Here is a 16,024-nt window from a genome sequence, read left to right as displayed (position 1 = left end):
CTAAGAAATATTTGATGGTGCAGTTGGAGAATAAGTGTAAAGAACTAGAGCTACATTTCAAAAAATTCAACAAGAAGTTTGCTTTGTTGCAAGAGAAAGGACTTCCAACTCTCAGAAATTCTAATGGAAAATTTATTCTATTAGAAAATTACCATGAACAACTATGAAACATAATTGCAGATGTCTCTAAGTTTGTAAAGGAAAAGGGAGCTATCAGTGGAGAAAATTTCTTGGAGGGCATGTAGTTTGATTTAAACATACAACATGAGATTCATCATTTGTTTTTTAATAAACAAACTTTTCAAACTTACATTGAGGTAGATGAAAGGTTTATAAACATGGTGATTTTTATATCCCAGGTGATGAACTATGGTACCAAATACTGGAGTTGGTCGAATACGGATAAACAAAAGGCCTACAATTTTTGTCACAAAACATAAAAAAGGAGCTAGAAAATAGCCACAGTCAGTAACATATTTCCTTCAAATTTTCAACAAACAACCAAATTTGTCCAAAACTTTTATTTTCTAGTTTTGTTTCAGAAATATATGTAATTTTGTTAGATATTATTTTGTAGTCAATTCCTTTTTGGAATCCTAAGTTATTTCAATATCAAGCATATAAATATTTTGTAGTAAGACATGGTAAAGGTTGGATTATGCATGAAGAAAAGAGTTGTACATTGATGTAAGTAGTGGATTGTACTCAAAGTGATAAATTTACAGAAATACAAAGATTTTTTTTCCAGGATTCCTATGTCAAGCAATTGGTAATTTGTTCCCTTATGTAAAATTGTTTCTTTTCTTAGTTTCCATATGTTTTTTCCCTCTTTATTGTTGCAAGAAGATTAAGGGATAAATTTGCTTAAGTGTACTCTGCTCTGGCTTGTTAATAATATCAATGTTTTATTTCTAATATTAAGTATAGAATTCATCTCAGTATGCTCTATATTTAATTGAACTTAAATCATATTCATCCTATTCGCACCACAAGCACTCTATAATATCCAAGAGTTTGCCTACCCTTCCTTATTACAACTACTATGTCATTTTGTAATTGATTACCCAAAGGTTTATGACTTCATTCCATCTTTAAACCAAAATTTTGAAAAACCCAATTCGAACTTAAATAAGTAGCCTAAGATCTTAAAAATAGAAATCCAAATCATACACAGAGAGCCCTCTCTGAAGCTGAAAAGACCATATCGTAGTTTTGAAAGTGGTTTGTGGTTACATCTAGGTTCTCTCCTCAACCTAGGGAAATTATGGAGTGCTAAAACCACCTATCAATGTTTTAAGTCACTTCTGCTTCAATGAACATGGACTCATCAATCTACTCCTCTAGGTTGGCCAATACCTCAGCATCAAACTGCCAATCTAGTAGCTTATTTTGTCCATCAAATAGCTACACATTAGGCTCAATACTTCACTGAATCATGCAACACTCAACGTCCTTATTGTTTTCTACTCTAGGGATACTTTTGAATACCTACACGCTACCCTCCAACATCCCAAAGGTTCCCAATCCAATCACTATAGAATATGCTCCTAGATTAGGCTTCTAACCACTAATTCAAGCCCAACCACTTGGATTCCACAATTTGCTCACAAATCTGATCCAAACTAGTCAATACTTGACCCAACACAATGCAAAAACAATGGTAAACATACCTCTCGTCTAGTGCTAAATTGTTGTAGTCATTGTGATCTGGTTAGGGTTTCCTATAGATCCACATCAACCCTACAAAGCACCCTCACAGCTCCTTCTCCCACTGTGGCCTTCATCCATAAGTATTCCCTACCCACATGTTATTTTTTGGGCACAAACCAACCCTTTATAGGTCCCCGTTTCCACCTGTTCAAGGATTTAAGGCCTGTAGCCTATTCTATCCCACAGAACATCCTCTCATCCCCCTATCCTAGTCACAATTATTCTCATGACCTATTCACAATAGCCTCCAAAGGTGACAACCTATTCTCTATAGGAAAAGCACACCCCAAACCTGCCAAACCTGACCTTGACCCTCTTGCTAGATAAAATCGGCTCCCAAACAACCATGAAAATTCCACTTCAAGCCTCTTTCTCCTTCATTGTTCCTACTCCTTTTATCTGTGGCCAAGACAGAGATGCTTGTCCTCTTCAATGAACTCCCTACTTGTTTTGTGTTGCTTATTTGGATGTGCTCAAATGAACATCAATCACCTCTTATTTATACTAAATAAGATGGCTCCACAAAACTTCCCAGGGTACATGACTTTTGGACATTACTCCTTTAAGCCTACATGATTTTAATGTCCAAAAATCAATTTATTAACTTCAAAAATTCATATCTCATTAAGGACAACTCATATTTTGACGATTCTCAAAGCGTTGGATTCTCCTTTCCATCCTCTATCATCTTCGTCCATCACATGTCCAAAATTATCCATGGTTTTCACCTAAACATCGATGGGTGCAAAACCCCAACCTTGGGTTCGAAGCCCACAAATGACTTTTGTGGCACTTCACCCTCCAAAACCCGAGCGCTAGGGATTGGAGTACCTCCAAAAATACTCAAAAATCAACACTCCCTCTTAGTGAGGGATGTAATTCCAAGACTATGAAGTAACTCATCATCATCATCATCAGTACTTGCAACACTCGCCCAACTCCTGGTGCTCACGGCTACAAAAATCCCTGTAGCATGAACTATGCCTCTCTTGGAAGTGTCCCTATCAGTGGAAGCATCCTACTTCTTCTTCTTCTCCTGGAATTTCTTCCACTCTCTCCATGATTACTTCTTGGCATCTACAGGATCACCCTTGCTCGCCACTGAACATGCGTTCTTCTTGGGCTACAAAGTCTCCCTCTAAATCCATAAAATCCCTCTAGAACTTGAATCTCCCTAAGTCTCTAAAACTTAGACCTTCTTATATAGAATCTATACCTCTATCTATGAAGCCTACACCTGCAATTACTTTTATGGAACCTAAACTTGATTCACCTGCATCATCTTCCCGAGGTCTATAGGCTTTCTTGTCAGCCTGTATAGACCATGCTCTCTAACGCCAAGCACAATACCTATGGAGCTAGAGCCTTTGGGCCTGATTCTTTCCTTCCCATCCTGGAACAAGACCTCAAACCCCTTCTTCTTGATCACTGAGATCTATATCACCTTGTATCTGAGTTCTAGTACAAACAATACATCTTGGACCCGCATCACTCATCCTAACTCTATTCTGAATGGCACAACTCCTGATCCTCAGATCTCCTTCTGACTCTTGTCACCCAACACCATGTGCAACTTCCAGCCCCACTCAGCTAGACTCTCAAATACCTCTTGTGACCCTGTCATATGTTTCAATGCACCACTATCCACATACCATCAATCCTCATCGATAGTACCCTATAAGAGATGAGAGATCATAGAAAATTCCTCCTCCTCCAACCTCTTGGTGAGAGCATCTATCTCAACAGAAGTGGAAACATCGACCACCTGCTTCTATTCCTTCCTCTCATCATCTCCCTTCTTCTTCTTCTTCTTCTTCTTCTTCTTCTTCATCAGACATCTCGATGAAAAATGACCCATCTCGCCACAATTGAAACACTTTCTTTACTCAAGTCCTTCCTTTTCTTACCCTTCATTCATTCTATAAGTGTCACATCATCATTTCAATCCCTCTTCTTCAGATGAAGAACCTCATCTCACAACTCTTCCTGAATGAAGTTATCCGACAACCTGTTATGGTCTAACAATTTCTCTCTGGAGACGATACCTAGGATGAAGCGCATCCATTCCTTGGTGAACACTTTCAAAGCAATCCTCAACATATTAGAATCGGAAATAGTGACATCAAAAGAAGCGAGCTCATATTTTACCTCAGACAATCTCACCAGATACGAAATCACTCCTTCACCCTGTATCATCTTGGTGGAATTCAAGTTATCCTCCAACACCAGTACCCAATTCTCAATCTTATTCTGGAACAAATTCTGAAGAGTCATCCACATGTCAGGTGCAGTGTTCTTCTTGGACAAATGAGGTATTATGGGATCCTTCACACCATCTAGGATGATCAATCTTGCCCTTGTATCTAAATCCTTGTACACTTCCATCTCCTTTGGGCCAATTAGATTCTTGATGTCTTTTTTGGAGAACTCCCAAATCTTGTTGAGTTGCAAGACCAAATTGATCCTTTCCTTCCATGGACTATAGTTTCATAACCCCTCCAACCTGTCCTTGTACCAGAGACCAACCTGTAACTTTGACATTGTAGTGATCCCTTCACCTACAATGTGACCAACTCCATATTAAGTTGTGCTTCACTTGTGCACACTCTAATTCACTGTCTCTCAAAGTAGCTCAAACACCCTTTGATACCATGTTGAACTTCTAGACCTTGGTGTCTAGGATAGAATCTTAAAAATCTGACGCTACCAAACTAGGAATCTCAACAAAGCTACTTTGTACAACAAAATATAAACAACAATAAATCACACATGCACAATTATCAACCACTTTTTACAAAATTTTCAGCCCAACTTTGTTATATTAATCAACATATAATACAATATGCTAGGGCTTTTGTACGAGGGATAATGGCCCTAAATTATCCATAAATACAAGAATACAAGATACAATTACTATCTCACTACTCTAGTGCATAAAAACAACATCTATTCCATATCTCGTCCCGCCAGTCCTTCGCTTTTGTTATGATATCTAACTGCTACTTAGTCCATCAAAAAACAACACATATAGAATCCAAGAGGGATCCCAGCTATCACTATTGCAAGTCACTTCTGCTTCAATAAACACTGGCTCATCAATCTTCTCCTCTAGGGTGGCTAATACCTCAGTATCAAACTGGCAATCTACTAGCTTCTTTATTCCATCAAAGAGCTACATATTAGGCTCAATCCTTCACCCAATCATGAAATAGTCAATGTCCTTGTTTTCTTCTCTAGGGCTACTTTGGGCTACCTACACACTACCCTCCAATAGTCCAAAGGTTCCCAATCCAATCATTATAGAATCTTCTCCTAGATTAAGCTTCTAACCACCAAGTCAATCCCAACCACTTGGCTTCCACAGGATGGTCACAAATATGATCCAAACTGGTCAATACTTGACCCAACACAAGGAAAAAAAATGGTAAACATACCTGTAGTACGGTGCTAAATTTTTGTAGTCACTGTGATCTTGTTAGGGATTCCTATAGCTCCACATCATCCCTACAAAACACCCTCACAAATCCTTCTGTAGCTATGACCTTCATCCACGAGTCTTCCCTCCCACATGCTAATATTTTGGGCACAAACTAGCCCTTTATAGGTCCATGTTGCCACCTGTGCAAGGCTTTAAGGCCTGCGACATGTTCTATCCCAAAGAACAACCTCTTGGTCCCCTGGGTGAATCATAACTAGGCCTATGACCTATTCAAAATAACCTCCAAAGGTTGTGGCATGTTCTCTGTAGGAAAACAACACCCCAAACATGCCAAAACTAACCCAAACCCTCCTCCTCTTACTCAGCCCTCCTGCTAGATAAAATTGGCTCCCAAACAGTCATGAAAATTTCCACTTCAATCCTCTTTCTCCTTCACTGGTCTTGTTCCTTTTTTCTACAGCCAAGCCAAATATGTTCCTCCTCTTCAACGAGCTCCCTACTTTCTTTGTGTTTCTTACTTGGATGTGATCAAATGAACATCAATCACCTCTTATTTATGCCAAACAAGAGGGCTCCATGAATTTCCCAAGGGACATGACTTTGACATTCCTACTTCAAGCCTACATGACTTGAATGTCCAAAAATCAATTTATTAAATTCAAAAATTCATATCTCATTAAGGACGATTCATATTTTGATGATTCTCAAAGCGTTGGATTCTCCTTGCAATCCTCTATCATCTTTGTCCATCACATGTCCAAAATGATCCATGGTTTTGGCCCAAATACCAATGGGTGCAAAACCCAAACCTTGGGTTCCAAGCCCACAAATGACATTTGTGGCACTTCACCCTCCAAACCCTGAACCCTAGGGCTTGGAGCAACTCCCAAGATACTCAAATCAAGATGGTGGGTGGGTTAACTTATGTAAATGTGGGAGGAGGGTGTTACAAATTGGTATCAGAGTGAGTTTCATTCTCTTTGGGTGATATCTGATACCATGGAGTGGTATCAGAGCATGGTTCAACCCTTGGACTAGATGGGAGGAATGTGTTGGTCATGCATGCATGTTAGTTGTCTATACGATTTTTATGCATGCATTGTGATCGTCATTGTTGCAAATTATGTCATCATGATGTTATTGTTATGTTGTGATACTGATGTGTTGGTTGAGATAGAGTAGGAGATTCAGATCATTGGAGCGTGGTTGTAGCACTGGACCTCGAGTTAAGATAGATCATCATACAAGTATTATATGTTTGGCATGTAGATATGATGATTAATGGTTGTTATATGCATGTATGTTATTCTATTGTTGTTGTGGTTACATGCATGATAGATGCTAGTTGATTAGTATGGTCATGTGCACGTGCGTCTGATAGTCATGAATGATAGTAACTTGGTGTTATATGCACTACAGCCATATGAACATTTGATGATTATGGTTAATGTATTTAAGATCTTGATGTCGTATGTATTGTGTTAATTTGGATTGGCCTGTGCAAACGGTTATGGTTATGATATTCACGTATGATTCGATATTTTTGTGATATTGTATCGTACTAACATGGACTGAGTTTTGCATATGTGTTAGCCTCCCCTAATATACACTGAGGTATGATTTTATTATGTCATCTATTTGGTTTATCTAACATGTTATATTTAAAGGTTGTCTGAATTTTTGAGTAAGTGCATATATGAGTATGTGTCTTTAATATTGCATGAAGGAAGGATCTTGTTGTAAGATGGTTGTACTAACACATTAGGTGTTGAGACAACTAATATGCACTTGATTGTAAGTGGGTTCTAGTTGGTTTATTTCAACTTATGACTGTGATTTGATTGTTGATTATTGTTGAAGGAAATGTAACTAGGTTCAGTTTTCATTATGACTTGTAATTATAATATTATGAAGAAAAATTATTATTCCTTACATCATGGTTTTCATGGGAAAGATGTGTTTACCATAGGTCAAAGACTTCTTCTTGATGTCTTTAGGATTTTATGTTACTTCATAAGTATTATGAAAGTCATAATGTCAAAGGCTAGCACTCTAAGACAAGTGTCACTATCCTCATGCAAATCTGCTCTACGAAAATGAAGTAATCTTTGTGTTGATATGTCAGCCTATATTTAAGGCACTCCTATCAGCTCAGTACACCATCATTGACCCATATATATAAGGAGTAATGTGGAGTCAATTGATATAAGTCTTCAGATCAGTTCATATATTACAGTCAACAAAGTAGGAAATGAAGACAGTGAGAAAGGTAATATCTCAAAAGTGTCAAGTTCTTGGAAGCCTATTCTTGGAATACATAGATAGCGTATCAAGTTCTCGAAAGTCCGTAAGCCATCATCAGTGATATATCCTGGAAGTTTGTAAGCCATATATGGTGATATATCTTGGAAGTTTGTAAACTATCCACTGTGATAGATCTCAAAAGTCTCTCGGAAGTCCGTAAAGCCATCAACTGTGACATATATCGAAACTCATTGAAGGATTGTGAAAATATATATACATAGTGACTGTGATCTCGGTGGTGGCCTATCTTATCACTATTGTATGGAATGACATAATGAAAGAACTGTGGTAGCTGAGTGAAGAAGGTGTTAAAGACAGTGACTGGATGAGTGAAGACATAAGGAGTAGAGTGATATCAAGACAGTGAATTGTAGACCAAACAGAGGAGAGGATAGTGACAAACATCTTGGAAGTAACCTTGTGTCTATTTTGTCAAGCGTATTGGTATTCATGTTGGCTTGATGGAGCCTGACCTAGGTTCGGAGTTAATTAGCCAAACAAATCCATGTACTACTGGCCCTTTAGGCAATAGCCTGCAAAGCACAGACTAAGGTCTCACCCGAAGTAGTATGGGGGGATACTAGAACCAAGTTTCCGCACCCTTAATATGTCTGAGGGGTTGACTTAGTCCAACTAGGAATGTCTTCACGCAGGTCACTTTGCACACTGCCCTAACCTGTGAGAGCTTTGCGATCTATTATAATTTCCTTCGGGCAACCCTAACCAATGGATGAGATGCTTTCACACTGCTAAGGCAATAATCTGCGCTATTTCCCCAATTAAACCATGGATGTTGCTTATCTTCTTATAACTGTTAGTTAACTTCATGAAAACATATACTTATCTTATATTCACTTGTTCACCACATTCATATGAGTTCACGCAACAAATAAATAGTAAACTCGCAATTCATACCCAATATACTTTAATGCATAAAACAAGAAAAAGATACACAAAATGATAAGAAACTTCTCTTTATTATTTCTCCAACGGTTACAGGCTCGACTCACCCTGCGCACTCAGCTGCAGGGGTCCACGCACTTAGCTGCGGACTACTAGGCCTCTGCGCACTCAGCTGTAGAGCCTTCTCCTACTCTATGACCCAAAGACATGACTTTACACTTCCACTTAGACTCAATGCTTCTTCTTCATTCTCTTCGATTAGATTCAATGTCTCTTTACAACTTAGAGCCTCGCTCTATTTATACAATCCCATGGTCTGCGGGTAGAAATCTCAAGCTGACATTACATTACAAAAGTAAGGGCAGATAACCCTATGACTCAATTACAACTTCACGCTCCGCGCCCACAAATCGTGGAGTCTTTACATCAGACTTAGTAAAAACTTGGGCTTTAAGCCCCAAAACTTGCCTTGGGGGATCTCACACCCAACAGGCCCCCAATAGAAACATCATGACTCACCCTCGAGTCACTCGGTTGGTGTGGAGATCTTCATCTGGAGACCTCCCAATTCTGCCCGGATTGTTGCAAAGACGGAAGCACATTGAGCGGCTGCCTGCTGTATCTTCTAGATGCGCTATTCAGATACCCCGATATCTAAACTACTTGCCTGTATCTACTATTATGTCCCTTGTATCTACGCGATCTTGCCTTTAATCATTTCTTTGATGACGAAGGCCTCATCAATCCATGGTTGGACGTGTGCCTTAAAAACCGCTTCTTTGTGTCGCACCGCATCTATTTGCTCCTTAAGCACTTTGCCTGTTGCATTCGCGCGAGGATCCGTGTAAGGGCCAAAATCTGTGTGGTCCCTTTGATGTCGTAATATTGTTGTCATAGCTCACGCGCCTTTTTTCCCAAGTGTTGTATGTTTGGTTCTTCCTGCAGAGCAGTGAGGACCTCGAATGATTCTTCCAACACTTTGGTGCAGTCCTTCACTGTACCAGTTGATCTCTTCTATGCCTGTCGTGATGGTGTTGGCGTGTTGTTCCCTCACCTATATAGGAGTTGAAGGTTGTGCCTTCAATCGTAGCTCTACTATTTGAAGGTTCAGCTCTAGCTAAACCTTGGCCATCTCTTCTCATGCCTCTTGCACCCCTGCTGCTAACCTATGGATGTGCACCTCTGTTGGTGCCTCTGCTGGGATGGCCAACTCAGGGACCATCTGGCAGGACTCCTCAACCACCTACACCATCTTCTGGTTCTGCACCACTACCTCGTCACACTGGAGGCTCAGTTGTTCCATGTTGATTCTTTTTTCACTCAACACTTGCAGTGCGTGACCCTCCCTAGCCCGTAGTTCTGTAGTAACTTTGTCCTGCAGAACATAAGCGTCTCCGGAGGGAGTGCAGCCATGCTAATTCCTAATCCTTTCAATGCACTGACCATAGGCCTGTTGGCCTCGTTCTCTTTAACTAGTGCTCCCTTTGGCAGCACTATTGTGTTGGTCGTGCGGGCACCCAAAATTTCCTCAAGCGCAACCATTCCTACTGCAAGGCTGGTCGAGAGAGTACCATCCTGAGGAGTGCACACCTGCAACTCTTGAATCTATGCCTGAAGGGCTCCCAACACAATCTAATTCTCCTCCACCAATTGATGGAGGGCCTCTGCAGTGACGTCACGCACCATCTCCCCTATATCATGCAAATCTCCCTTAGTAAGGGTGATCAGGTCGAAAGAAGTCTTAGACGCTTTTGACTTCTTTCGTGGCCCTGCCTGCTCTCTCGAGCGCTGGCGCTTTAACTATTTTGACTTTATTTGTAGGTCCACACCACCCTCCTCTGTCTCTTTCTCCATCTCTTGTTCTCGCTTAGGTGAAGGCAACTGCTGGCCCTCGCGCTCCTTCTCTACTACCTTTTGTGCCTCTGCTGCAACCTTATGCTATTTTGCTGCTGTCTTCATAGCGTCCCACGCCTCCTATGATTTTGCTGCTACTGCCTCTTTTCTTCTATTCTCTACTGATTGTGCTACCCACATTTTTGCCTCCTCCTCCTTTTTCTGTGCAGCAGACTTGTTTGCTTCCACTCCGTAGGTGGCTGGAGCACACCAATCCGGCGGCCATGCCTCAAGTACGTCGAAGATAACATCATCCGTGGCCAGGTATGGTAGTTCATTCCACTTCTTTGCAAGGTCCTTACACGCCCTGATGTAGATGTGATGGAATTCTGCTTTAAACTCTGTGAAGCTTTGTAGGTTGTTATAGATAGTGGGCGATAACTACGGCTTGCGGTTAATACCCATTCTGATTTTCATCTCCATGAACACCCATAATATTTTACTGTCTCAGATCCTGTGTGCGTCTTTAGTGGTCCACAACGAAGTGTACTTCGTGGCCTCCAAGAGATCCCTCGCAATTGTGGGGAATTGGCTGTCCTTAGGCAATTCCCCAGCCACCAGCACTATGTACAACAGAAGCCATGCATAGTGGAAGCTTTTCCCCTGTTGTTGTACCTCGCAAAAATTCTCCAGGAACTCCTGGCACAAGTATTCAGACCAGTTAAATTGGACCCCCTCTATGCACTGCTCGGAAAGTGCAACCACCGGCACGGGCACCTCATCCATGTGGCACTTTTGCATGACTTTACCTGCCAGTATCTGTGTCACAACTCTGACTTCCTTGTTGTTGATACTGGAGATCGCATAGCCACTTTTTTGCTTCTCTAGCTTATATTTATTTTTCATGGCCTCTGCGATGGCCAAATCACTACTTTTACCCTATGAAATGTCTATTGGGTCTTCCCCTTTACAAGGGAGTCGGGTAATTCTATGGATCAAGTGGTCCGTGATGGGGATGGGCTCCTCCAGCCACAAACACCCATCATGCACCAAGCAGAGCAGTTGCCTGATGACGAAGATAGTCACTGGGGTACAATGGTAATGCGGCACCGAGAGCAGGTTCAACAACCCTACCTTTTCGACCCCGTGCAACCACTTGTGTGGCTCCAACTCTATGACTCCCGCCACAGTGTTTTTCTTTAGCTTCATGAGCTACGCGGTCGCCAAGTGAGGAAATTTCTCGTGGTGGGCGAGATTCCAATCTTCGAACTTCAAACATGGCACCCATCCCTAGTGCGCTCCTTCGATAATGATATCTTCGGGTAGTAGTAGAGTATATAGAGATCTTTTACTGTCATCGATATCCTTGGGCATCTTTGCCTTCCCCTTCCGCAAAGGAACATACGTGGGCAACTTTGCTAGAGGGTTCGCGCCCTTGGTTTCTTCCTCCATGTCTTCATCATCATCCTCTTCTATCAAGATGTCCTCAAGGTCTTCCTCCTCCTCATCAGCTTCCAAATTAACCACTTTCCCTTTTTCTTCCATGGTCAATTTAGTTCGCAGTGGGTTTCGAGGGGACACGCACACCAAAATCATTGGTTGCTTATCATTCTTGGGTCTTGGCATGCGTGGTGATTTAGGGATTTCTGCAACTATCCAGTGCTCTCAGGGTCATCTTCTACTATCATGGCCTGCGCGACCTCTTTGGCGTTCATTTCTCTGATTTCCCTCGCTGCTTCAGATGCTACCATTTCGTTTGTCTAGAAATCTCTCAACTTCTCAACTAGGTGCTCAGACAATGCTCTCAACAGGTTAAACAATTCTTGGTTCAGAATACTCTGGGCATACAACAACTCAATTTTCAAAAGACCAAGTGTTGTTTTCTGGGCAACCCTTTGTAATTTATAGCATCTTTTGAATTCGAGTTCGACCGTTCCCCCTAAATTTGGTCCATTAATGCTCCCTCAGTGGCAGATTTTCCCAAATCTTGCCCATAAATCTCACCTTAAATGCTTGCTGCTTGCTCCATTTTGTCTCAAACCAAGCATCACATCATGAATAGTGACTATAACGGTCACTTTCTAGCCAACCCGCACAGCTACCCTTGTGCTGTCGCGAACCCTGTGACACTTCGCTCCTGCGCACAACCCTGACATCGTGCAGCTCTCAGGCAGAGTAGTTTATAGTCTTGCGCCTTCTTCAACTACCTGGAGCGCTAAGACTATGCTTCCCATGACTAGTCAGGTGGCCACGCCACCTATATATGGTTTCGATCGACTATTGTTTACATTTCCTAGGAAAAGTTTGCCTTTTAACTTCAATACCTGCATTGCGCACTTTACCAACTGCATTGCGCCACTATCTGTGATCCCCTTAGTAATACACGGTCCAATCCAAGGCATCAAACTGATCAACTCTCAATAGTAGTCTCCCAATTTATCATCGTAATCGTGCACATCCTATTGTATCACCATAGTCTTTTTATCAAGAAAATCCCTTTTTATTCCTTCCTCCAGCTTCTTGACTTCTTCTTCCACCATGGTGCTTTCCTCCCTCAAGAAAACTTTTTCCTTCATGAGTTCTTGGAGCCTAAGATCACTCTATTGGATCTCTTCATCAGGTCCCAAGCGTTCTTCTTCTTCCAACTGTGTGATCCCTTCTTTCAAGGCTTCACGATCCATCATATCCGCGCGCGCTACTATGCATGAACTAGGCATGATATATTTCATCAGTATTTCATTGTTTTCTTCATAAACCAACCTAGAAGGCGTCTGTCCCGTCATTTTATTGCACTTCACCCTATAAGCCCATAGGACTGCTAGTACGTGTAGGTCCCAATCACTTCGATGTGCATTACATACCTTGTTCAGTGCTTCGCACACTTTATTAAAGGCTTCCACAAGGATAACCTTCTTCGCGCTCGTTCTTTCCACATTCTATCGTTCCAATTGGAGGAGTTGTTCATGCATTTCCTCCCCCAACATATGCTTATTGATCGTATTTCCATCGCGAAGTTCATGTGCATCTATGTAGGTTGTTTATCATATGCCTATACCCACCTCGACAAATGCGCGCATGGACTATCCCAACCATTATATCTATCCAACATTCGCCCTATAGGTTTCCCCAACCATGTGCGCATCATCCTCCTACATGCGCGCTAGTCATCAAAGTTTCCTTTGTGCATACCCCACCACCTCGCGGGCGTAGGACATAGTACCCAATTCAAGGCTTCGAAACATTGTTTTTCCAGCACCTACCTTTCATATCTGTCCAAGAAAGCATCTGCCTCACCTAATCCATCATAAGTAGGCAAATCTCTCATTTTTGTTGATATGCATCACAGTGATCTTGTCATCATGTTACATTATAATGTGGTTACCTTGTGTAACTGGTTCTGCCACCGCTCTATCTCCTCATCTGAATCTGAAGTATAGGAGCTTTCGCGCTCCCATGAAATTCTTCCATCTGCAGTAGGATTTACCTAGTCTTACTACCGCGCAGTTATCTTGTAGATTTAGTCTGAATCATTGTCACTTTCATAATCACGCACTGGCTCTATGTAGCCCAATCCATTAGCAGGGTCCAAGGGTATAACTACGCATAGAGACTTCTTCTCAAAAATCATCTTTCGCTTCTTCAAATTAATCACCCGATTCATTTCAGTGGCCCTATCAATTCCTAAGATGGTGGGGTAGGGATTGTTGTCATCAACAATCTCTATCACCTCAAAGTCGGCTAGTGTGCTTGGTCCCTCAATATCCACTGTGATTCCCTGCAATCACCCTAGGGGTATTATCTTTTGTTGGTTCGCCATGCACAACTGAATAGGAGACCATTGCAACATAGGCCTCCCCATGCGCTCCCATGTCTACTTTGGCAGAACATTCACGTCCGACACTAAATCTAGAATTACTTGGTCCATCTCATATTCTCCAATCTGCACCGCTAACCTCATTTATCTTCCTGTTCTTGTCTTATGATTTCAAATCCTCCGGACTAGCGCGGTTCTCCTCACGCATTCCTAGCGCATCTATTAATGAGTTCCTGTAATCCTTTTACAACCTTACTATCATGCAGTAACTTCATACATGTTTCCAGGAACATCGTGAGCATCGATGGGTCCATTTCCAGCTCTGGTTTGTCTTTGCTTCCTGAAGTGGAGGCATCAATTAAGCTCTTATTAGCTTCCATAAAAGTTTCCCTAGTGCGCTCCAAATCAAACTTTGCTTCCTTCGCTAGAGCTTTGTGAATGCAAGTACTTTCTTTGGGTTGTTTTCCTTTATCAGCTCCCATCGTAATTCTAGTCTGGAGTACAATATTCACATTTGGCTCTTCCTCGCGCAGCTTAGACCTCATCATTTGAAGGTTCTGAGTCGGGGGAGGTGGTAGCGCTCCCTTGTCGCGTATCCTAGCTATTAGCGTAGGACAATCTTTCGTCTCATGATCAAACAAGGTACAGTACAAGCATGATGGACGCGTTGGATTCATACAATCGGGGGCATAATGCACTGGCCTTATGCAATTGTAGCATATTGGTTGTCCATGGCCTCTTCCAGGTCCTCCTCCACCTCGGCCTCATCCACGAACCTGGAATCTGGTTCTCACCATCCCTGCAACCTAGCCTAGGGGCTGCGTTTCGACCTAAACCCTATAGGTGGGGGTTCTATCCATCATTAGCTCATAACTTCTACATATGTACTCATCATGTCCCACTGACCTATAGAAATTACAGAACAACTGTTGTGAATTATCTGTGTACTTCTACAAAAAATGGCAGTTGTCCGTAGAATTATTACCTCCTATTTGACAAATCATGCACCACAGAGCAGGTGCCGCGCTCAGTCATGCTTACACTTCTTATCTTAATGGCATCAGTCCTCCTCCCACGAGGTAATTCATGAACACTGGGCAATGGTCTTTGTCATGACCCTGACCCTTTCATTTCATGTAGCATGCCTCTTCAAGTGCTTCTAGTCGAATTTTCCTGTCCTGTTTCAGACTCTGCATCTCAAGACTTCCTCCTAAATAGGGTGTTAGATTCCTCTGGACTTTGTCTTGCCACATGCCATGCTCTGAATCTCCATTCATGTAGCGTGTTCCTGCCTTTTGTTGTATTTGACCCCTTAACTCACCATAAAGAGTGTTATGGACTCCAAACATGTACGGCATTCGGCATAAGTTTTTAAACTGCACGTGGATCTGTTGAAATCCCAGGTTAATATCATGTATTGGGGTCTCATGTAGCCTCATCGTGATTTCTAAAGCTTCTGCCTGAGTTGTTAACCTCTGCTACGACAAAGCGTTCCTCAAATGTAGTGTTAGTGATGCTACAAACCCTTCGCAGTGTTGTCCATCCATCAAAGTAATATTAGCTTCGCGAATCGTACACTTCAGCCTCTGATCTAGCTCCCATAGAGTCTCACCTGGTAGCATCATGATCTCCTTGAACCCAATGATCGATTGTGCCTCTAACTTTGTTCTACCGAATTCTTTAGTTAGCGCAACTTGGATAGCCGTGATTCTCGCATTTGGATTATCACTTGAGTACTTAATATACTAGGTCAATGCGTAATCTTGCAGAGTGCTAACCAATGTCGCTTTCTTGATATTATCATTTGTAACTCCCTGCGCTTCCAATACGGCCTTTACAATGAACAAAAACTGGTACGAATCTTCATTTCCCAATCCTTTGAACATAGGAAAATTTATCTTGCTGGCCATGTTAAAATGTGGTGGTGGCAGAGGTGGTATGGGCGAAGATGGAGGTGATGGTGGTGAAACTGGAAATGGTGTGGGTGGAGGTGATATGCACGAAATCCTCTACCTTATCAA

The sequence above is a fragment of the Pinus tabuliformis genome, chromosome X, assembly GCF_031772625.1.
Source record: "Pinus tabuliformis cultivar Carrire ecotype Pingquan chromosome X, CPIR1, whole genome shotgun sequence".
Taxonomy (NCBI): domain Eukaryota; kingdom Viridiplantae; phylum Streptophyta; class Pinopsida; order Pinales; family Pinaceae; genus Pinus; species Pinus tabuliformis.
Note: the sequence above shows the minus strand (reverse complement) of the source record.